Here is a 23,077-nt window from a genome sequence, read left to right as displayed (position 1 = left end):
CGGCCAGCTTTGGCTTGGGTGAAATCCGTTTACTTCTTGATGTTAAAACTTAGAAATGGCAGATTCTGATTTATTCACCCAAAGGTCAAGTAAAGTTGTCTTGGGTTTTAGTTTTGCCTTTTAGATGAAACAGAAAGGTATCATCTTAAAGTATGCTCCATCCAAGTAACTCAGTAGTTTACGTGTGCTTAACGTGATGAAACTTGATTGAGAAACACTCTTACGTTCTGTGAGCTTTTCAGACAGCAGATCATTTGAAGCCTGTGGAGGCAATCCTACAATGTACTGGCTCAAATATGACCTTCTTCCTACTGACTTAAGTAAAACCCCCGCACCTTGAGTGTTTTCTCACAGAAGCAAGTTTTACCTGTTTGATCATTTTAGATTCTTTTGCTCTTTTCCACAAAATTCCAGCATAGCTGAATATTGGAAAGAACTTAGAAAATGCAATACGTTGAATTGTTAAATTCATTATTAAATGAATTAGTGAAATAAAATATTAAATGAAATAATACCGAAATGAAATAAAATTTACCTAGACCACTGTATTTTTTTAAGTTCATTTATTTATTGAGAGAGACAGAGAGAGAGAGAGAGACAGAGAGAGAGAATCCCACGCAGGCTGCACACTGTCAGCACAGAGCCTGACACAGAGCTCGATCTCACAAACCATGAGATCATGACCTGAGCCAAAATCAACAGTGAGATGCTTAACCGACTAAGGCACCCAGGTGCCCCTAGACCACTGTATTTCTAACCCGTGGAACCCCCTACAGAAGGAAACATCAAACAAAATGAAACAAGTAGACGATGGGAGGATACAAAATAGGAAAGAGAAGAGATGCAAAAAATTCTGCTATTATACTTGGACTAAGAGGGAGAAAGAAAAGAGCAGAGTTGTTGGAAGATATATATTGCCTGGGGGTGGGGGAGTGGAATTTTTGGAAAGTAAAAAATACAAAAACCTAAGATCAGTCCAAGTAACAGCCTACAAAATTAAAAATATGTATATGAAAAGTATTTGCGGCCATAGCTATTATTTTCTTCGGCACTGTGTGCCCTCCACTCGATGCACTTGAGCAAACACCCTCACCCTTCTGGCCTTGTCGAATGGAACACATCTTCCCCAACAGCTGAGGTCCAGGCTCTAGAGGAGATGATCCCACGAAGTTGCCCAACTTTGCTGCTCTGATTAGAAAACAGGAACACTGTTTGGCTTAAAAAAAAAAAAAAAAAAGTGTTGCAATCTATTTGCCTTTTTGTTGTTTCAACAATTATTTTTGTCTCTTGGGGGCTGCCCTGATGGGGACGGTGGTATCCCAGGACAGCTCCAACTCTGTGAGTCAACCCCTCTGAAATGTGGACCTTGTAGGTAAGCCCCAGACTTCTTGTATTGATTTTTTCAGCATGCCTAGAAAGTCTGATACTTTTTTCTCAGAAGGATTTGCACAAGTGTCACAAATAAACCCCCACGTTGACATTCATTTGTTAGTTGACATGGCAGAGAAGGCTCAGTTACAGGATCCGATAGAAATCTAGTGATAAAATAAAAAAATTCATGACCTATTTCTGTGCTATCTATCAATGAGTGTTTAGAATTGGCAAGTTTCTTGAGTTTTTTTTAGATCTTTTTTCAGTTTTTTACCACTGACATTGATGAATCTCTATACAAAATGTGTTAATTGCTTTGAAATCTCACATAAGCAGGCATACAGTATAATCTCTTCGATCAAACTGAAAGACACGATGCCAACCTACCCCTCCAATAGAAAGGAGAGGATTCTCAGGAACAAGAAATGGATTTTGAGGAAGTATGACATCATTTAGAGGAAAGATTTAATAATCCAGCAGAATTACTTTCACACAACTGAAAGAGCTGCCTCTTTCTGAACTTGCCATAGTCCTCCAGCCTCCAGGTTATAAGCTACATTCGCTTTTCTCTCTGTACACGATATTCACAATGATTACTGTATTCCTCGTCTTTCTCGGTGCTTCATTTGTGCAAACCGTGGGGTCAGGTCTTCAAGAGAAAAAGCAATGTCCTGCGTGAGAACTGAATGCTATCAGGCTAGTAGTCTTCCTGAATGACGCCTTTCTGGTCTTAAAATAATTACACTTTTCAAAAAGCCCCCTTGGTCATACCTAGTCCCTACTACACCTGGTAGATTAGAGACAGCAATGTAACAAATGCGAATGATGTAAAAGCCACATTGTAAACACACAGGTATGGTCTTTATAAAGTCAGCGCAATTAATTTTAGAATTTTTTTCCCCTGACTTCTTAATTTTCACTCCCTAATATCCAAGATCATCAGGTACCTTCTACATTTCCATGAGTAGGATATCTATTGAGTCATATAATAAGTATAAACTTAATGCTTGAAGTAACAATAAAAAGTGCCCGGCTAAGCCAAGCGTAGACTTCAGATATTAAAGTGACGCCCTGACAAATCAGTTACAGGGTCAGTTCTTACTTTCTCTCCTCCAATGGTTTTGCCCCCTGCCCCCACTCCACGTACTCAATTTCTAGAACTTAACAATTTCCAATAACTGCATACCGTGTATATCTTAAATTTTATGCATTCCATTTCCAGCTTCTGTTTGCTGCTTTTGCTGCTAACTTAGCCCCTCAGGACCATCTATTTATTGACCTCCTACGTTTTACAAACCTCACTCCCCTTATGTCATCAGGCTTCTCTGTCACTTGCTTATATTACATGGTCCATCATTGGGATCCCTCCCTAGGCAAGTCCTCCTCACCTCTGACCCTCTATTTTCCTTCAACTCACACACTAATATGCCAGCCTTGGTTTAATTCATCCATCTGTCCACTTTTGAACCTGCATACCTAAACATCAAGAAAAACACAGCCTGACCAATCTCACCCATGTTTAGATGAGCCCTCAGAGCTGTCAATAGATTGGCTCCATTTTTTTTTTTTCTAGAACAAGGGTTGACAACACTTTCAGTAAAAGACCACATAGTGAATATTTTAGGTTTTGTGGACCATGAGGTCTTTGTTGCAACTTTCTAGCTTTGACAGTGTAGTGCAGGAACAAGCAATTGGAATATGTAAATAAATGGTCAGAGCTGTGCTCCAATAAAGCTTTGTTTATGGCAACAAAGAGTTGCCCATATTTAGCCGGAAGGCCATAGTTTGCTGACTCCTGGGCTAAGCATTCACTGTTCTACATTCCCTAGGTGGTTGCTATATCCTAGCTTTCTTTTATCAAACTTCCTTATCAACCACTTTCTTTCCATTCACAGAGTTAGAAGTTGCTTCCTGTTTCAGAGAGAAATGAGAAACAATCAGGAAAACATGTCCCTAATTTCCATCACTATTAATTTGTTTGTATTAATATGCATAATCTGCTTTTTCTCTTTTTAATGTGAATGAATGACTCATTTCTCAGGCCAAACACACTTGATATATTCAAGATCCCATCTTCTGTACCTACTCAAGGGTAGGCATCACGCCAGCAAATTTTCCCTCTCTTCAACCTCTCCTGAATCATCAATTTTTCACTCTCTAATGGCTCATTCTGATCTGAAAGCAAGCAAACAACAGTAACAATAGAAACCAAATCACCTCTCTTGATTCCTCATCTATCTACATCCAGCCTCTGTCTCTGTTCTCCTTTACAGCTTATCTCTTTGAAAGACCTGTACAATTACCTCCTATTACTCCCCTATCGTTTTATCTTAACTCCCTTACTGTCAGTCCCTGCAAACAACACTCCATGGAAATTAGTCTTGTCAGGGTGACAAATGTCCTCCAGATTTAGATTGCTAAATCAAATCCGATGCTCTGTTCTTAAGTATCCATTCACTCTCTATTGAATATTTATTGAGCCTACACTATGGCCAGTTATCCTTCTAGTCACTGGGATATAGCAGTGCATAAAATATAAAAAACCTTTGTCTTTTGTGACTTATACTCTGATGCAGGGAAACAGACACTAATAAAAAAGAATTCAGATGTATTTTTGAGATGAGAGATGCCACAGAAAATAACAAATCCTTTAAGCCGCTTAGAGTGTTACAGGGTTGGGCTGGGGTGGAGAGTCTTCAGAAGTCTTACTAAAAAGGTAGCGTTTGAGTCAAGACAAAAAAGAGTTGAGAGAGTAGGTCGTGTAGCTGTCTGGGAAGGAACATTCTGAGCAAATGGAATCATAGGGAAAAGATCCTTACTGGAAATAGCAATGGAACCAGTATGGGTGAACAAAGGGAAAATAATTAAGCGAGGGAATGAGAGGACAGATTGCTTAGGACCTTGCAAGCCATTGGCCTCTTCTTGCTCAGCTTGTGAGCGGCATTTGACACAGTTGATCAATCCCTCCAATTTGATGTGTGTTCCTCAAGTGGATTTCAGGAGGCTCACGCTCTTGGTTTACCTACCAGCTCTCTGGCTCTGCCTTTCTTAATGTCCTTGTCTTAATGTCCCCATCTCTTAGTAAACAGCCTCTAATCTCATGGCTGGAAATGCCTCCTATAAACTGATGGCTTGAAATTGATCTTCTCCGTCCAGAATCTTCCTCTGAAATCCAGACTCGTTTATCCCAAGAATATCGACTTACTCTCCAGGCTAACAGACGCCTCAGATTTTAACAGGTGCCGAATTGCAGATCTGATCTTGTCCCCATAAGCTGCACCTTCTCTGCTTCAGGAAAGAAAGTCCATACTTCAGCTTCCTCGGACCCAAATACTAGACTCCATTCTTGACTCTCTCTTCCAAATGTGTCCAGAATAAGACCTTCGTGGCTTCCACTAATCAAGAGACCGTTGTTTCTTGCCTTGATTATCAGAAGACCTTACTGACTGGTATTCTGGCTTCTGCCCCGTTCCTCCCTTTCCAACAATCTTGGCTCAACTCAGCAGTCCAAACAATCCTCTTAAAAACTGAGACAAATCAGGTCACAACCTTAGAACCATCCCTTTAAAGCACTGGGTACCTTAGAAGACTGTCATCAGTTCAAGGCTTGCCTGGGTGGGATCCCCTCTGTGCTTACTCACCCCCACTGCTGTCAGCAGGATTCAGTTCTCACTGGACTATGCCCTGACACCTCACCTCCCCGCAAGCTATTGAGGGAAGTGCTCTGCATCTTTGTTCGGATGGTGGTTAGGTGAACACACACACATTTGTCAAAATGAATGAACCTGTACACCTAAATCCATGAACTTCATTTTGTGTGCATTGTGTGTCTTGATGATACCTCAATTAAAAATCAGATTAAAGAAAATCAACATTAAGAGAAGAAACATGCCGATTCTTGAGAACGGCTGTCTGCGTTCATGTCTTGTTTCTGTCATTATGATCTCAGAGAAGGTAGTAGTCTCTTTGTTTCAGTTTCCACATCTGTAAAACTGAATTTGGGATAAAAAGGGTACCCATTTCATAAAGATTTGCAGAATAATCCGTGTGAGGTAACTGAGAGATGGTGACATCATTATATTACTGTACATCTCAAATAGGAAATTATGTCAACATGGTCAGGATTTGGTGGCTGAAAAGGACTGTATAGATCATTTGTTAATTTCTCATTTATACAGAAATAGAGTCAGAAACATTAAGTAAATTGCCCAAGAGCATAACAATAATTTATTTAACAACCTTGGACTGTATCTCAGGCTTTCTGTTATGATCAACTGAAGGTAGCTGAAGTGGGGAACGTCATACTTTTTTTCTGGGACTTCTACAGGACTTTGGGCTGAATGCTTCACAGTGAATATGAAGCCCTCAGTAAAAATAAAAAAAAAATTAAAGGCACAATATAACTAATATATTAAACTGAAGACAGCCTGTTTCATATTATAAGTATTTTCATCGACATCTGCCCAAATGATAATGTTAGCAGTTTACCATTTTCCCATCTTGTTCACGAAAAAAAGGGGAATCTATGTGTTTACAATCCTATGCTAGAAAACAAGACAGTTGGCCTCCTATCACAGTCTTTTTGTAAAACCAATGTTTTAAAATTAGTCCTATTAAAATGGCAAATTTTTTATATAAAAATAGAATACCAGTATTTGAAAGAAAGAACTCCTTCATTGTGTGGTACTTCCAATAATAATATTCTGTGAGAGAGTTTGCAAATGATTACAACCTCATTTGGTTGTATTAATCTCAGGTGATTGTATACCAGGGGGTCTATCTTTATTTTTACTTTTTAAAAATTTCATATTTCGTATTTCAGCCCTTAGATTCAAAAACATCACAAAGGCATAGAAAAAGCCCTATGTCTTGGATGGAAACCCTTGTGTACTTAGGGGAGTCTCATAATTTCAGATTTTTCATTATAAAGAAATAGCCTAAACCTCAAAACGAACATTTCCAGCGACGATGAGTGAATTCCGATGGAAATATGAGTTAGCATATTTCTGATGCGTGTGTAACATAATTTTAAATGGAAGTGTGTGTTTTTAACCTTTTTTATCCTTCTTATTTCAAGATGCCACTGTCAGAACTCAAAGGCACGGTAGGTCTGTATCTACCCTGTACTTTGAAATAGGCTCACACTCTTTCCAGGTCATTTTATTATGGGAGCTCAACCTCTATGATCATATATATATATTTTTTTCTTCTGTATTGTCATCATATCTAAAACTTCTATAACTCTTTTGATTTAAAGGTCCTGAGACATTTTTCATCATTTTTTGTAATTATTTTCTAGAATTTATATCCTAGGTAACAGACTCTAGTGACTTCCAATGACCTGCTGTAGTATAATTTTGTAACTGATTTGAGAATGCAAACCCATAGATAGAAGGTTAATACACTGTTTCATTGTATTTCTATTAGTATCTCATTCTTTTCTTTTTTTTTTCTTTTTTTTTTTTTTACCTTTATTCATTTTTGAGACAGAGAGAGACAGAGCATGAACGGGGGAGGGTCAGAGAGGGAGACACAGAATCTGAAAAAGGCTCCAGGCTCTGAGCTGTCAGCACAGAGCCCGACGCGGGGCTCGAACTCACTAGCAGTGAGATCATGACCTGAGCCGAAGTTGGCCGCCTAAACGACTGAGCCACCCAGGCGCCCCGTATCTCATTATTTTCAATTAGAATTATGCTCGAGAGAATGTTTATTGTGGCTTGTTAATTTTCTTTAGTGTACTTTATAGCAGCTACTTGAAGAATGAAAACCAACCCAGATGTTATGCTTTCGGGGCAAGCCCACCATCTGATATAAACTATTTTTCCTGAGCGACAGTAAATAAATCACCTAGGAAAGTGATTAGGTCTCTGGTTCATAAAAACAGGCATTTGGATGTTTCTCTTATTTGGTAGAGCTTGTTTTGGCCTTGGACTGTGTGTCATGAGAGGGTATTTGTCTACTAGCTTTCTGAAAGTATGTTGGCTTACTTTTTTTTATTTTAAATATGTTTACTTGTTTACTTGTTTAATAAGAAGAAGCATGGCCCATGAAAACTGTTGTTCAGTTTGTGTATGTCTTGATTTTTGTTTTATAACTTTAGAGAAACATCTCTAATTAGAAGAATTCAATGACAAATTTCAGCTTTAATTATGTTAATGAAAGTCTCTATGAAGAGGAGAGGGTCCCCAGATATAGAACAATAAATATATATATTGTAAAGATACATATTTTTTTGCCTATCTGGCAATATAAAACAGTACTATAAAAATTCTGTAAATGTTTGTCCCAACAGTTGGATTTATTCTCAGTTATGATGATGAAAATGGACACAGCTGCCCCTGGATGGCTGTTAACTTAACCCTTTAAGTGGTAAGAGTCTCTGAGAGATTCAGGATAGGCCATCAATCATAGTAGATTTTGTATCGAGTAAGAGATGACTGAGTATAAAAGGTCAGCTAACCAATCTTGTTTGACCATATTAGCAGTATCAGTTGGGGTGAACATGGGGAAAGAAACTCAGATCATTGTCCGTGCTGCTTTATCTATAAGACAGGGGAGATAACAGTACCAACCTCATAAAGTTTTAGTGAGCAGTAAATTGTGTGCATGTGTGTGTGTATGTATATATACACAATGTATTGATCCATACATCTATTAGAACTTGGCTTAATGTAGGCATAACATATTTGAGCTATGAAAATTATGTATTAGCTACCCTTCATCATTCACAAAACATTTATTGAACAGTTTCTGTGCACCAAGCACTGTTTTAAGGCTTGCATATAGCACTGTAGAAAAGACGCTAAGATTCTAGCCTTTTTGTAGATAACTTTCTAGCAGGGAGCACAGATTATTAGATTAGTTCAGGCAAGGAATGATGATAATTTTGACCATTGCAATAGCAATAGAAATCATGTGAAGTGGCCAGATTTGGGATATGTGGCTAAGGTAGAGTCAGGAGGATTTCCTAAAACAAAAATGGGAAGGGTCTGAAAGAATAAGAGACAAGACAAAGTTGATTTTGTATTTGAGTTTTATTCATAATGGTCAAAACTTGGAAGCAACCAAGATAAGTGAGGGCCAAGGTGTCCTTCAGTAGGTGAATGGATAAAGAAACTGTGGCCCATCTAGACAATGGAATATTATTCAGCACTAAGAAGAAATGAGCATCAAACTCAGTGTTTGCCAGGGCCAGAGATGGGAGCATAGTAATTGACCATAAAGAGCACCTGGAACTTTCCTGCCCTTCTTTATTCCTTTGGTCACGTTCACAAACAAATTTTCATTAGGAAATGTGTTAGTAGTGCCTAGATGACAAGTTGATTAAAGACCGAGCACTTGAATTAGTGTCTTAAAGCTGTTGTCACAAATTGCCACAAGTTTGGTGGCTCAGAACAATAGAAATTTATTTTTCATAGTTCTGGAAGCCTTAACCCTGAAGCCAAGGTATCACGAGGGTTGGTTCCTTCTAGAGACTGAGGAGGAACCCATTCAATGCCCTCTCCTGGCTTTTGGTGGTTGCCAGCCATCCTTGGTGTTCACTCACTGGCCTGTGGACACATCACTCCAATCCTTGTCTCCCTCTTTACCTCAGCTTCTCTGCTGTGTGTCCTCTTTCCTTCTCTTCTAAGGACAGTTGTCTTTAGAACTGTCCACCCTAAACCAGGATAATCTTCTGTTGTGATCCTTAATTATATTTGTCAAGACCCTTTTCCCAAATAAGATCACATTCACAGGTTCTGGGTAGACCAGCAGCGTCAGACTCTGGTGTGGACTCTTCCTGCAAATGACCACCAGATCCTGGTGTCTTCCCATGACAGAGAGAATGCTCTGCTGTCTCTCCTTATAAGGATCAGAGCTATACCCTTATGACCTCACTTAACTTTAATTATTTCCTTACAGGCCTCATTGCCAATACAGTCACATGGGGCATTAAGGCTAAAATATGGATTTTGGGGGGCGTCTATAGTAGGGAGCCACTCTTCAACCCAGCACAGTACTGTTCCTTCATTCATCCTGTGCTGTCGCAAGCAGCCTGGACAATCACCTGTGAACAGACAATCACCGGGAACAGAAGCAAATCAACAACACAGACAACGATGTCCCCTTGCCCTGCTAGGTTTCATCCCTACAATTTCCTTTAGACATAACACACTAATCATTAGGCTCAAATTATAAAGATGCAGGAGAGTAATTTTGGAAACTTTTTTTCTTTTTGCTTGTTTATTTGCTTTACTCTCTGGGAAAGCTCATCTGTGATAAGACCTTATAGTAGTCACTCATTCATTACCTGTGACAGATTGATTGGCTTACTCCTTTGAGCTGTCATGCCCTGGTCCTGTGGGGCCCTACCTCCACATAAAACTGGACATCCATAGGGGCGCCTGGGTGGCTCAGTCGGTTGGGCGGTTGACTACGGCTCAGGTCATGATCTCGCAGTCTGTGGGTTTGAGCCCCATGTCGGGCTCTGTGCTGACATCTCGGAGCCTGGAGCCTGCTTCGGATTCTGTGCCTCCCTCTCTCTCTGCGCCTTCCCTGCTTGGTCTCTGTCTCTGTCTCTGTCTCTCTCTCTCAAAAATAATAAACATTTAAAACAAACAAACTGGACATCCGTGAGTTAGTTCAACTGGTGTAGGATGTTTTTACTTTTAGTGGATAACCAATTTTAAGAAATTATATCTGTACCTCTGAAAGCATTTTTCCTGCCATACAGGTTATCAGTTCTTCCTATAAATACCTTTTCGTGCAATTGTCTGGAAGTATTTGAGTCGCAGGTGAAATAAATAGTGTGACAGGTTCTACCAGCTTCAAACGAGTCCCTGCTCACTATGGTTGGTTCTCCTTGCTCCGTAACGAATTGGTGAGTTATCTGTCTTCAAATTAATAGCTGGTTATTTTCCCAAATATTTTCTTTGGCTTATTTTTACCAGTCTTTCATCTCAATTTTATTAAATAACGGACGTCATGATACTAGCACTAATAAGTCGTATGCAACATCCTGTCAATATCATGTTGAAAAATACATACAAATAAAGAATAAAATGCAAGCTCCCAGAGTCTGTTTTAGGCTTTCACTTACAATCCCTGGGAGTCTGAAATGCTGTTCTTATGGCAGAGTCATCGTCTGATGAGGATAAAAGTTGGTGAGGTAATTCAGTTCAGCGTTCAGTTAAAGAAACTAGACATTTCTCAGAGAATCATAAAGACGATGTGAAGGCAGACTGAGGACTAAATGGCTCCTGAATGTGGTCCCTGCGCAGCTCCTCAGGGCTGTCTGCACGCGGGGATTCTGTCACTCCATCTGGTCCCTGGCTGAGTGACAATCGGCTGCTGCCAGCGCTCGGCTCACCAGCAGGAAGGCGAGAATGTCTCCAGGTGCACGTGGACGGACCTGATCTCTTTCTCCAGCCTCCCTCGATTGAGTTACTAAAGAGTGAACAGAGTCAGAGAGGAGAGAGCGAAAGCTGGGGGGATTGGGGGTAAATAGATTTGAAGCGCAAGGAAGGGCAAATCTTACATACTCCTCTGGGATAAGCTGAAATAATTTCTCTTCCACCAAATATTTGGTGCCCAGGAGTCGTCCCACCGCATCATCGTATTAATAGTGATGCTGAAGGTACGCGTACTCAAGAATTCACATTTTCTGCGGCACCTATTGCTTCACAAATTGTTTCCAATCAAGATTCTACTTAGGAATTCTAGGACAGACTAGCACCCCTCGCTAGTGAAGATGGTTATATAATCTCATCTCACTCCATAGCCTGCAGCAAGCCATTGTATCTAAAAATTTCAATTACTTTATCTAAAAAAAGTCAGCTGGTTAGATTTGATCTCTCTGTATGCTACATGCACTAATGAGGGTTTTGTTTTTTGTTTTTTGCAAGAGGATTCAATGTCCTCTGCCTAATTGTCCTATGTGAGTTTCAAGTATTAATAAATTATGGAACGTAAGTTAAGACCATAATATATTGTAATTTAGTTATATGATTCATTTTAAACTTTGGAACAGGGACTCTTTTGAATACATCTTCGTACCCAACCCACTCCCACCCCAGAACCTAGCACAGTGCCTCACGGAGTTCCACTGAATCGATATGAATGAATAGATTTTACAATCTCAGTCCGTAGCTACAGTTTCTCAGGGAAAAGGGGAGACCTTGTTTTAAAACTGGGATTGGAAGAATGGTGTTACCCAAAGGACTGAACGAAAATCCACCCAAACTGTAGCCACAACAGGAAACCATTGCTAAGTGATCTTTAAGACCTTTGCGAGTGTCAAAATTCCCCATTTCCATCTGCACCCTTCTTTTCCCCAAATCCAACACCTACACTTACATCGATTTTATATAATACCCATTGTCAACTGTAGGCAGAGGGTTCCGGAAGGTGTCATTTGATTGTATCCTTTGTAGTTCTCTCTCTCTCTCTCTCTCTCTCTCTCTCTCACTCTCTGTCTCTCCCTGGCTTTCCTCTCTCCAAAGTTAGGTGTTGGGAGAAAGTGATACACAGAAAAAGGCAAACCATAATTCCTTAGTTGTTGTTTGAAGATGCCTCATACCTGTAGTCCGAGGAAACGCAGTGACAAGTATTCTCCAACATGCCTTCTTCAAAACCAAAACTCATGGTCTGGCTTAAGAGACATGATGACTTGTTCTTAAAATTATTTCCTTGTGACTAATCTGTACATTGATTCACTCACCGCATTTTACCCTGCACACAGGATGGGCATGAGATTCTCCTAGCCCTCGAAGAAACAATAGTTCTGCAAAAGTGTTAGAAATCCAAACATATCGATACAAAATGTAGAAAGGGCTAAATCTACAATTAGAGTAACAACGAAAGAAATGGTCACATGTCTTCATTTTCCCCTTGATACAGCATATGAAATCCTCTTGAAGAGAGGGAGGCACTTGTGGAGAGCTTAAGGAGCTAAGAATATATTTTAATCAATTCCTTCTCAAATCATGGAAATGTGCATTATATATCTATATCAATCTGTGTGTATATATGTGTGTGTGTGTATATGTCTTGATATGTGTGTATCTATATTGCACACACATACATCAAGATATTTGTATTAATATCTCTGCACTACTTAACAAGTCATAAAACTTATCTTTGGAAGAGTAGTTGCACCGGAGAATTGCTGCTCTTTTGTTACATGTGATATGATTATTTTAAGTGGCATACAGTTTCACATTCACTCTTTCTATGGATAGAGAAAATGGCTGAACAGAAAGTCTGTCGCAGAGAGAAATAAAAGGCAGCCCGGGTCTTTTCCAGAGAATGATCGGATGCTGACATCTAGTGGCTCCCTAAACCCATCGCTATGGAGCACTTTTAACAACATTGCACACTGCGTTTGCCTGACGTGTGCCCCAGCACAAATGCACACCTGTGCGCGCACGGAGATGGTTACGGATGTGGTCCTTTATGTGTTTTCTGCTGATATCCAGATACAATGAAAAACGAAGTGAAATGGACATTCTGGGATCAGTTTTACCCCACATTCTACAAAAATCAGAAGAAAGCTCACTTTTCTTTATTATGTTATTTACTGTGTAGGAGAATGTCTTTATAAATAGCCTTGCTACTTCCTGGTTCAGGCCTTTTGTAATCTGAAATAAGCCTCTTGTGAATGAAATTCTTATGACATTTTCAAGCGCTTCCCTAAATTTCCCATCTTCGCCCTGCTTCACCACAATGGTTAATAGGATACATGCAAAAGTATGGCGCTGATAGTTCTCATTACCTTTGTGTATTTGGTATGTTTTATATGTTGCAGAGTTTGTATTTTTAAGGATATATGTTACATATGTAGCTATTCTACCTGCGATTTCACTTGATTTTTTTCTTTCCTCCCTCCCTCCCTTCCTTCCCTTCTTCTCTGCACCTTATAATTTTAGCTCAATACTTATTGCTAGTACATTTCACCAAGGTTTGTCTTCCATTGTTTTCCATTGACCAACATACATAGTAAAAACCTTATTCTGGAAATCAGATTACACTGAATGCTTTCTTTTTTCTTTGCTTTTCTTTTTTTCTTCCCCATCTTGGCTTCTCTCCTTGATCCCTCTCCAAAAGCCATCAATTTAATGAGTTTGCAAAAAAAAGCTTCCTAAGCATGAACTTCCTCCTTTGTGGAATTTATTCTTTTTTTTTCCCCCAAGAGACTGCACAAACAGTTCCGTGACAAGAAAATGCAAAGTAATCTGCTTGGTGTTCTTATTCATGAGTTCTGTCAAGTTAAGCTGTCAGAAACTCAGAGATGTGCGGTGCGGGGAGAGAGGCGGGGGGCAGAAAAAAAGAAAAAGGGGAAAAGAAGAGATTGCCCCACCCTTGGATAGCAAGGAGCCCGTCGCCTGGTGTGACCTGTGATGACCCGTAAGGATTGGTTCAGAGGCTCACCCGGCTGGCCCAAATGGGCTCGCAGGTGCGGCGGAGAGCAGCTAGGTCGGGAGGTGCCAGGAACGTTCCAAGTCCCACACGACCTTTCTCTGCTGCCACTTCCCCTACCCTGTCTCGCTCCCACCCCCAGACCCCTGCTCTGCCCCGCTGCCCACCCCCACCCCCCTCCACATCAGGCACACCCAGGAAGCTGATCTGGGGATGGGGCCAAAGGAGAAGGTCATTCTGGTTCCTGAACTAATGCTCAGAGGTGGGACCACTCAGTAGTCTGAACCAGGATTCTGTTTGCTAGAATCCCCTCAAGGTGACATTTTTCCTGAAAATCGTCAAAGCCCTTGAGGAGATGGTTTCAACTCAGTTGTACCTAGAGAGTCCATGGGCTGGAGTACCTTTGTGTCTTTTTCAAAATACTTTTACTGTATTTAAACGATTTTTCGAAGAAAATTGCTTCTATCATGTTTCTAGTTGGTCAGTAAAACTGTGCTTTTATAGAACGGATGTGACATCCAGCAGAAATCAAGAGACAGTTTTCCCTGAATGTCTGTTATGCAGACTTGTACCCCGAAGCTTGGAAGCCAGCTTTGCTGGGGAAGAGGCCACTGTCCCCTCTCAACAATGAATACGGGTGCTTCCTGAGAGCCACAAGCATCGAGGACCAGCTCACCAGCCGTATTTCTGTCCCTGTGCCAGTGGAGGGTTTTGCCGGCGGGGTGCCTCGAATATGCTGGCTTCCCTGGGGCCACCTCATGGCGTGTCACAATGTAGGCGACAGGCGAGCAGTGTCAGTGTGCCTGGTGGCCTGGGCCGTGTCTCTCGTACACGTTGCTTGTCCTCCTGCACTGCTCAGTCTTGAAATCCAGGGATGTGGCGCTCCCAGAGCCTGGGCCACAGAAGGCTCAGCTGGTCGGGGGCTCACAGCGGGCCTCATGAGTACCCTACAGCACTACCAGAGAGGTGGCCGGGAAGTCCTGGGCCACCAGCATTCGTGCACACTCCTCAACTGAGTGCGGGTGACAGCTCAAATTTAGTTTTATCTCGGAGTGAGATTGTTAACATTTTTAGACGTATTATTTTATTTTTGTATGTTACGTTTACTTGTATGTACATTAAAATAGAGAGAGAAGGGGCTCCTGGGGGGGCTCAGTCGGTTAAGCGTCTGACTTTGGCTCAGGTCACGATCTCGCAGTCCATAGGTTCGAGCCCCACATCAGGCTCTGTGCTGACAGCTCAGAGCCTAGAGCCTGCTTTGGATTCTGTGTCTCCCTCTCTCTGCCACTGGCCCACTCTTGCTCTGTCTCTCTCTCTCTCTCTCTCTCTCTCTCTCATAAATAAATAAATAAATAAATAATAGAGAAATATAACTAACTCTAGGAAACACACATGCCTTCAGGGGCACCTGGCTGGCTCAGTCTGTAGACTGTGCAACTCTTGATCTCAGGATCATGAGTTCAAGCCACATGCTGGGCTTAGAGCTTACTTTACAACACACACGTGTGCTCACACACGCACACACACACACACACACACACAAACACACATACCCTCATCATCCAGATTTGTCAAAGCATAATGTGTGATATTTATCATTAAAAGAAAAATAATACACCAGTTGAGGAGATCTCTTTCTTTTGTCTTAATCAGAATGAATCCCTCTCCTCTCCTTCTCTCCTTAGAATTAACTCCTACCATAAACAGAATTGCAGCATTCCTACACGCATTAATGTTCGAATAGATACTTAATACATATTCATGTATTTTTCACACAGTATATAAGTTTGTATAGTTTGTGTTTATCCATCGACATTGTTTTAAAGTTATAGCCATATTAACACATAGCTTTATGGAATTACCCATAAATGTTGTTACTCAGGTTGCTGTAAAGCTTTTGTTCTTCCTATTTTTTTTTTTCTTTTTTTCCTTTTAGAGAGAGACAGTGCAAGCAGGGGAGAGGGGCACAGGGAGAGAAAGAGAGAATCCCAAGCAGGCTCCACAGCTCAGCACGGAGCCTGACATGGGGCTCAAACCCTATGACCCTGGGCTGACGACATGAGCCAAAACCAAGAGCTGGACACTCCACTGACTGAGCCATCCAGGCGCCCCTACTCGTCCTATTAATTGGTACGTAACGTACCATGGTTAGAATATTACATATAATATTGTTCTAATGTTCATAACATAATACCTATATAAGTATATCGTGATATAATTTTCCATTCTTTTATTTAAAAAGGGTTAGGTTTCCAATTTTTTCTCTTATGAACAATGTTACAATGAGCACTGGTTCACATGTCCCCTTGTGCACATGTGCAATGGCTACTTTAATATTTTTTAATATTTTTAATGTTTATTTTTGAGAGAGAGAGAGGGAGTATGAGCAGGAAAGGGGCAGAGAGGGGGACAGAGGATCTGAAGCAGGCTCTGCACTGTCAGCACAGAGCCCAATGCGGCGCTCGAACCCATGAACTGTGAGATCATGACCTGAGCCAAAGTCAGATGTTTAACCGACTGAGCCACCCAGGTGCCCCAGCAATAGTTACTTTAAGATGCAAAGCCAAGAGCATTCTTCTGTGATTAGGTGGTGAGAATATTCCAATTTAGTAGCTATTTTATTTATTAAAAGCCCCAACAACAGATAAGAATTCTTTTCTCCACATTCTTGGGTTGTTAGAGTTTTTAACTTTTGCCAATCTGACAGAAATAAGTTGGTATCTATGGATTAAATTGATATTTCTCTGATAAGTGTGGAGACAGGACATTTTTCATACGTTTATTGGCCCTTTGGGATTTTTCTTCCATGAACTTTCAGTGGTAACACACATGTAAACTCGCAGGAGACCTGAATGCCAAAGCATATTCTGAGAAGCCCACTCTCTTCTATTAAGCCAGGCATTGAAGATTTTTGCTAAAATATACAACAATGCCACTCTTGTCCCATTTTTCCTAATTTTGGAAAGTATATTTTTCATAAAAGTGTTACTTATGCTAACATACAACAGGTTCATCAAAAATTTTAAAAATTAAAAAAAATTTTTTTCATGCTTATTTATTTCTGAGAGAGAGCGAGCGAGCAAGTGGGGGAGGGGCAGAGAGCAAGGCAGACACAGAATCTCAGCAGGCTCCAGGCTCCGAGCTGTCAGCACAGAGCCCGAGGTGGGACACGAACTCATGAACCGTGAGATCATGACCTGAGCTGAAGTCGGATGCTTAACTGACCGAGCCACCCTGGCGCCCCCTTAATTAACTAATAAATACATATTTTCAGTAAAATTTCAGCTTTAATTTTTAATATGGTCGGCATCGATATATTTAACCCACGAAGCTCAGTCAGTTTGAAGAGTGAGACCACACGCTGGGGAAGTGCTGATGCCCGCTGCAGAGGGAAAGAATTTCTCGCTTTCCTGAACACGTGCAACAGTGTTGCTGGAGGAAAGCAGGAGTAGAGAACAGGGCAGTGTACGTGAAGTAACAGGCCCTGGGAAGGGCGGAGTTGCATGAAGGAACCTTCTGGAGCAGTAGGTAATGGCGTCTCTCCAGAGCAGCACAGATGCTGGCCTCATTCCCTGAGTTTGAAACAAGACAGTAACATTGCTGCCCCTCATATGAGGTCAGGCTTGTGAGACAGGGGGGAAGGAAACACCCAAAAAACTAGCGATTTCTCAGCTATAAAGGCAACCACATCAGACACAACTGTGGCCTGTGGGTCCTCTAATGTGCATGTTACATTCAGAATGACAAAATTAGACACTGGAAATTTCACCTTCACATCTGACTCCGAAGGAATCATACAGCAAGACTGTGTTTCTTTCTTTCTTTCTTTTTTTTTTTTTTTTTTATTAGAGAGAGAGCATGAGTGAGGGAGTGGGGAGAGGGAGAGAGAGAGGAAGAGAATCTTAAGCAGGCTCCATACTGAACTCAGAAGGCAACGCAGGGCTGGATTCCACAATACTGGGATCATGACCTGAGTGGAAACCAAGAGTCGGGCGCCCAACGGACTGAGTCACACAGTTGCCCCGCAAGATTGTATTGCTAAATGCATGACTTTGTAGTATTGTTTTTCCCAATGGTCTGAATAAGTGTTGGATTGATCTTGCCTCATTTACAGAAATGTCTTCTAATGTACGCTATGCTGTAAGATACTACACTATGAAAGAGGGGTCACTTCCTTTAGATATAAATCAAAACTTGCAGTGGTTATTTTTTTTCCTTCTGAAGTACTACAGGGTAAAACAGACAGGCAGGACTGTCACATCATCTAACTGTAATTGGAGTGACAGCAGGAGGGACAGAGAAACTGGAACAGAGACAATATTGGAAAGAAAGTGGCATGAATTTTCACAAAATTTTCCTCCAGTTATGGAAGTTTTCCAAGATTTCCCTCAAGTTCCCCAAACACGCAGGTTGAAGGATTTCAGCATACTCTTGGCAGGATAACAACGAAGAAAACACATCCAGGCATATCATACATAGTCAGACTGCTGAACGCCAGAGGTGAAGGGGGCATAATAACGTCAAGGGAGGGGGGGTAAGACTTTCCGCCGCCTTTACACCAAACAGCGGAAATGGGGAAACCGTAGGCTACTGGTCTTGGAAAATTCCTCAACCTAAAAGGCTTCACTCAACAAAATACCTTTCAAAAATAAGGGCAGAATAAAAAGTAGTTCTCCAGGTCGACAGAAGCTGAGAGCATTTGTTTTCATCAGAACAGCACTGTATGAAATACTAATGTAAATTACTTAGGTGGAAGCAAAATGCTTGCAAAGGAGAGTGCGAGACTGTAGTCACAGATGAAGGACACTGGGGTGGGAAACTGGGGAAACATCAAGACCACTCAGAGAAACAGTCATCCCTATGCTGAAAACTATGCTTGTGGTTTTATGAGATGTAGTTAAAAATAGAACAATAGCAAAGGAAAAGGCAGAAGAATAAAGAGAGCCAAATGTGGTGCGTATTGCATTTTAAGGAAGGTTGATAAAATTCTAATTTAAGGTAGGCTCTAATGAGTCATGGACGCATAATCACTAAAATAATAACATATATGTTCTCATAAACACTAATAGAGCATATCAAATAGAGCAACAAAGAAAATACTTGAGTAATGCAAATGAAGGCAAGAAAGGGGAATAAAAGAACAAAGAGAAAGACAGTAGAGTTAACTCTAATTATATCAGAAACTAAGTTGACTACACACAGACTGTATACTAAATAAAAGGATAGATTTTCAGGCTGGATTAAAAAGAAAACAGAACAGCAAGACCCAATTACATGCCATTTTTGAAGACACGCTTACCATGTAAGGACACAGATAAATTGAACGTAACCTGATCAAACATGACAGACGGCAGAAACCTCAACAAAAGAAATCTGGTGTGACCATTTAAACATCAGAGTCAATTTTAAGCAAATAGTTTTACCAAGGAAAAACCAAGGACGTTTTACAATAGTGAAAGGATCAGTTCAACAGGGAGAGCTACCAATCTTAAATGTGTATGCTCTTAATAACGTAGCGTCAGTTCTCAGATTTAAAATTCTCTCTTCACTTTTGACACTCAGAAAATTCTCTTTTCTTTTTAACTAGGACATGTATTGAGTTTTAGGTGTTATTTTTTTTACATGATTTCTACATACGCATAGGGAGGGGAGGGGCGTTCCCTCAATCAGCTGTGCCTTAATAATTTTAACTAGTGTTTCAAAAGGTGTTACAAGACGCTTTATAAGTGCACTATTTTAGGGGGAGAGTACTGCAGGGTCAAGAACCAAGTGACAACAATTGGGGGAATTTTACAGGGCAATTATGCACAAAATTTGATACAGTTTCAGGAATGTTGCTAATAATCCATTGTATATATCCCACCTAGTATCCTGACAGGTAGAGGCTGACAGGGAGTCTATGATATAGGAGAGCTACAACTGAGAGTGGTTCAGGTGAAAGGAAGCAGGAAGCAGGAGGAGTTCTTAGTGGTAGATGGTCAAGGCTACATGTGAGTCAGAGCTCCCAGGAAAGCTCCCATCATGGGCTAGAGCCTTCCCTCCCTAAGTTATGGGTCGGCCAGAATTACCCTAGTATCTGTGTGAGAATTTTAGAGTGCCCTCACAATACTGTTAATGTGAAAGCATCCATCACCACCATCAGACTAATAGCTCACAAAATATAATATATCGATCCTCATAAAATACAGCTTTTGTAAATCTTGATGCGTCTGGTTTCAAAAATAAGGGACTACTGAATTATAGAAATTAATATTTTTTCCTTCAAAATGAGGCAAGAAAACCTATTCTAGTTTTCTCTGTCCTCTGCCTCCACTTAAAATAGTAGCTTTCATATCAGAGAGTAATCGTGTTACCTCTCGAATGATACATATAGGCTATATCCTAATAGAACGTAAATCACATTATTATCGGAGCTTCTCTGGCTTTAGCCTGTATTCAAAAGCAAGATAAAAAAAAATTCTGAAAATAATTTCTCTGCCGTCAGTGATAGATTTGGCTTGGTAAATATTGCTTGGAAAATGTGCCTGATTTTAGTCCATAGAATCCAGAGGGCCATCTGGGGTATAAAGGTAGCTCAAATGACTGCATAGAGCTCAGGCATAGAAATAAAAAGAAACACCTTTTCCAGAGAGTCCCATTAGTGCCCTGAAGGCAGAAGCCAGATTCCAAGGGAGGAGAAAACACAGAGGCAGCAGTTAGAGCACACTTAGTTCAATTCGTGTCGGGACTACTGCCACCATGCCTTAAAGACGGCTCTGTGGGTGTTCTCGGAGTCAGGGAGCGACGCATCCTTTCCTTTCTTGAGTTTACTTACCACTCAAGGTCTTGAAATGCCAGCGTAAGCTTTTGATTACATCTTGAAGTCGGCCTTGTGGTACTAACGGAACCCTTCGCTCCTAGAAGTCATCGACGGCCTCCTAGTTCTCAAGGCAACGGCCCGCCCATCCTCCCTGACTCTACCCTGGTGGCTGTGTCCGGCTCATTTGCTCCACTCCTCTCTCCTCCACGGTGAGACACCAGACTACTGCATATGCTACACCTTCTCAGGCGATGTCCTCCCTCCTCTCAGTGCCTAAATGCAGACATTCACAGTGTTATTTCTTTGGCACTGCTATGGACTCACTGTTTGTGTTTCCCTCCTCCCTAAATTGATGCCTTGAAATCGAATCCCCAACGCGGTGTTACTTGGAGGCGGGGCCTTTGGGGGTGATGAGAACACGAGGGTGGGGCCCTCAGGAAGGGCACTGGGGCTTTTGCAAGAGGCCAGCGAGCTAGCTCGCTCCTCTCCCGCCTGTGAGGATGCATCCAGGAGATGCGGCTGCAAACCAAGAAGCGGGCTCTTACCAGACACAGGATCTGCCCCACTTTGATCTTGGATTTCCCAGCTTCCAGTCTCAGAATTGAGGAATAAAAATTTGCTGTTTAAGTCACCCAGTCTTTTTTTTTTTTTTTTTTTTTTTTTTTGACAAGTGCTGTCTTTCAGTTGCTACAGTCACACTGCTCTGGGCAGGCCTCGTGGGTTCCGGCGGGAGGGTCCCGGCCGCCAGGTGTGGCAGGTGCGGCCCCGGGGACAGCCGCACGGTGGCGCCGTCGCAAGGCCGCTCTGAGACGCCTGGCACCTGCGTGAGGCCTGGTGGGGGGGGGGGGGGTGGGATTCCGGGGGTCCCCAGGACCAGCCTGCGTGGGGCCGGTGAGCCCGGGACCCCCTCAGCAGGCCGCAGGGGGGCTTCTCTCCGTCCTCGAGGCCCCCCCTCCCCCCCAGAAGCTGGGGCCATCTGAGGGGCAGAGCGGGGTCAGGGGAGCCACAGCCTGGGCCCTGGGCCAGCCCCGCCTCCTGACCCCAGGTCAGCCCGGGGTCAGCCCGAGGTCAGCGCCCAGCTGCTCCCAGACGAGGGGCGAGGCCCGGGAGGACGCAGGACGGAGGACGCGCGGCGGGGACGTGGCGTGGAGGCGCCAGCACTCCAGGTAGGCCCTCGCCGCCCGCGCCCCTGCAGCTCTCGAGGACGCGGCGGGGGTGGGGTGGGGGGGTGGGGGTGCCTTGCAGCGTTGACTCACCTCGGGGACCCCGGGCGGGTGTCGTCGGGGCTGCGGGGGCAGAGGGCAGAGCGCCGCGTCAGGTAGACGGGGCCACGGGGGTCAGTGTCCACCACCCTGCGTGTCCTGGGGGTGCAGGTGCAGCGGGGGGGCGCTGCCTGTGCGGGGTGGCGGGGAGCGGCCCTGGCCTCGCGGGGTGCAGCTCTGGGGGAAGACCCCGTCCACGACGACCCTCTGCAGCTGCCAGGACCACCTGGTGGCACCTCGTGGACAGAGTCCAGGGTACATATTATCTACAAGCGTGGAGCACTGGCTGTACACATACGTATGACAGTATTCTCCAATGTATTTGGGCACAGTATATAGAACTTTATACACTTATAGTATATGCACACCTCATATACACACTGTGTACATTAATATATAAATACCCAAAATATAATGATATGTTACATAATAGTGTAAGTATATAATGTACACATATAAAAATATATAATTATGTATACACATAATACATAATTATTAGCATTAAATTATATTTAAATTTATAATTTATAAAAAGGTACACTACGCTATAATGTATAAAGTGTATATAGAATACACATGAATATATTTTATATTTATTATCAATCTAATTAACATCCATCACCACATATAGATTTATATACGCTGTTTATATGTTATCACATATTTATATATATGTGTACATATATCGTACATATATGTACATTTAACATGTACAACATATATTTATAGTTTTATATAACATTTGTATCATTTTAATGTAGGATATCATCCACAGATATATTTCTATATCAAACTTACAGATTTGATGTAATTATAGCAAATTTTATATAAATTGTATATAATTATCAATACTTTATATAATTGTAAACATTTTATAATTCTACAAACATGTCATTTTGTTTACACTATACATTTAGATATGGTTATATATTACACGTGTATAATTAGTCATACTCTTCATGTATGACTTAATTTTTATGCAGGTGTTTCAGAGAAGTAACCCTGAGGTTTAAAGCAAAAAGATGAGGCACCATTGTCAAACAGGTCTCTGATTAAGACTGAGAATCACATAGGGTTTCTCCCTACTCACCTACTTCCCACCACAAACTGGGATGCATAGTGGGAAGGACCAGGGACAGCTGACCCCCTATTAATACCCATCTCTGCCCTTTCAAAGCAGGTCCACACAGACAACCCAATAGCCTGGGCTTCCCTGCTCCCAGCCCCTGGGACCTGTGGACTCTGCCCC

Source organism: Panthera leo, chromosome B1, assembly GCF_018350215.1.
Source record: "Panthera leo isolate Ple1 chromosome B1, P.leo_Ple1_pat1.1, whole genome shotgun sequence".
Taxonomy (NCBI): domain Eukaryota; kingdom Metazoa; phylum Chordata; class Mammalia; order Carnivora; family Felidae; genus Panthera; species Panthera leo.
This window is presented reverse-complemented; position numbering follows the sequence as displayed.